The sequence below is a fragment of the Apteryx mantelli genome, chromosome 7 (assembly GCF_036417845.1).
Source record: "Apteryx mantelli isolate bAptMan1 chromosome 7, bAptMan1.hap1, whole genome shotgun sequence".
In the NCBI taxonomy this organism is placed as follows: domain Eukaryota; kingdom Metazoa; phylum Chordata; class Aves; order Apterygiformes; family Apterygidae; genus Apteryx; species Apteryx mantelli.
This window is the reverse complement of record NC_089984.1, coordinates 43,705,804-43,708,303: the sequence shown is the minus strand read 5'-3', so window position 1 is coordinate 43,708,303 and position 2,500 is coordinate 43,705,804. Positions and strand designations below refer to the sequence as shown.

Genomic DNA, 2,500 nt, shown 5'->3' with positions numbered 1-2,500 from the left:
CTCTAAAAATCCTTTCAGACTTGAAACTTAGGATGTAAATTCACAAGCCTGGAAATGATTTATGTATGCCAATTCTTTTAAATACATTTGATTTTAATTTACAATAGCATAAGAAAAATTCAGAACTTTGTGGTTTCCAGTGTTTTTAATATGAAAATTCTTATTTTGGAATGAAGTATTACTGGATTTTTATCTAAAATGTGTATTACAGTTTTTTGGGGCATTTAAGAATGAATTTAACTAAGATGTTGGGGGGGAAGGTAGATATAATTTAATTTGTAATACTTTTGGATGAGGATTCTATGTAATACATTTGATCTGATGAATCAATCTCTCTTTTGAAAACAAATAGCCTTTAACTATTTACTTGACAGACTGTAGGGATTCTGGGAGAGCTCTTATTGCTTATTGGGTAGATAATACAGATTGCAGATGATGTGCAGATGATGTGCATTTTGATGAATATTTTCCCACTAGACTGCAACTGTTTCTATCTATTAATTTTGATCTAATGGGAAAAGTCTGTTTCTGGGTAGTTTTAAGCTAGGACTTTTTAAACAGTTAATGCAGTGAAGATATGTTTTTCTATCAGCCTAAGTTCTATCACTGAAATGAACTTTTAAGTGAAAGTAGCATCTAAGAATGGTGCAGAACTGATAGCTGTGGAGATTCATACCTTCCATCAAAGAAGTCAAAACCTGAGCAATAGCAATGCTAATATTCACGCCAGTGTACCTCAGTTCTGGCTGAGATTACTGATCTTTAACAGGGAGAGGATATTTAAATTTTCTCGATCTTTCTGATTTTATTGTTACCAAAGTTACCAGATGTGATCATAGTGACTGCAGTGCTTTAGTTGTGCTAATAACATTATCTTGCAAGTGGACCTTCATACAGGCTGCTGAAAGGTGGTAGCTGCCGATGGGGCTGCACACAGTCACAATCAGAGAGTCTTAAAAATGCAGTTACGCAGTCCATGCAAAGCTACAGCAGAATGTCATAAAAAGTATGACTCTTTCTCTAAGACGAATGTTCAGCAAAATAAAATGTGAATGAATTAAAAACCTTGGACCAAGTTCCAGATTTGTTAGCTGTTGTAAACTGGTATAGTTCCATTGCATACAAGGAAGTGCTTTAGATTTGAACCAGATGAGTATCTGGCTCTGAACGTACAGTCTTTGCATTTTGAATTGCTTTATACGACTGCCTTTCACTAGTTTCTTACGTGCAAATTTTGCTGGTGTAAACCTCTTTCTAATGTGTAAACACAAAAATGTATGAAGCTGTAAGGCAAAGGCATTAGCTTCTCCTTTTCTGGGGTCATCTTTCCTCTTATCACTAAATAAAGATGTTCAAAAGAATGAGGAGAGTTTCAGGAACTTCTGCGGTAATTAAATTGCAGTGAGGTTAAATTATTAACATTTTAATAGGAACGTACATTTAAAACACCCTGTGAGGGATACAAAAGCTATGTCCCAACAATAAGCAAAGGAGAGAGAAAGTCAGAGCCTGCCGGACTGAGGAACTTCTGCCTGATCTGCTTTTTCCTGAATGGCTGGGGTAAATGAGATAGTCTTTGGCAATTAGAGCCGCCATTGCGAGCTGAGCCAAGGCTCACTGTATTTCACAAAATGAAAATTCTGCAGCCCTCGAGGAGGGAGGGGCTGAATCCCCAGGGCATCTGTTTCCCATCAGTGTCCCACCATGCTCGCAGGCTGGCTTGGCACTCTAACATTTAACCTTCCCAGCAGGAGGTGGACCATAGGGCAACAAGGCTGCCGAATAATGAAACAAGAGGGTAGTGTGGTGTACAAAGGCTTTGTAAAGTAGAGAAGTTGAGACATTAAATGATCAGGGTGCAGAGATATGAACGTTCCAGATTTTTCTAAAAAGACCCCATTAGTCTCACACAGAAGGGATACTGAGCTGTTTCTCAGCAGGCAGAGGGAAGGCCTTTCCCCATCTATCCATGCCTTTTTGCCCGCTGCTTTCAACTATTATAAAGATACAATTACCTTGGGAGATTGTGGCAGTTCAGTTGATTAGCACGGTGAATTAAAAGAATGAGTCACAAATGACATGTCCAGCTCTTCTCTACTAGTCCTTTGTATTCCCAGTGTACCTCACCCCTGTTGTAAGAAGGTCAAAAATTAGAGAGAGATAACAATTTTCAAGCAGCTAGCACTTAGGAGCAGAATTAACAATCATTCTGTATGTAATTGCCAGTTAATAGTAAATTGCCTTCTAGACTGTAAAATGCAATATAAACTGGTGGGCACCTAAAATTAAATTAATGAGGTATTTGCTGCATTTAAAAGTGAATAGTGCAAATTAATAACTGAGTATAATACTTGTTTTAATATTTATCTAATACTGCATCATTTGCTTGTATGATGATAATTTTAAAAGTTCTACCTGAAAAAAAGCTCTGTTTGGTTAAATTGAGCAGTTTGTACAGATTGTAACCATAATTTTGCTGGTAAAGTCTTCCAGGTTTCTA

General features: G+C 37.2%; 1 protein-coding gene across 5 annotated transcripts in view; it reads left to right on the top strand.

The window, feature by feature from the left end:
* The window catches only part of EBF3 (EBF transcription factor 3), a 121,005-nt gene that overhangs the window by 87,017 nt on the left and 31,488 nt on the right, over window positions 1–2,500 (top strand). The gene's annotated exons all lie outside the window — the stretch shown is intronic.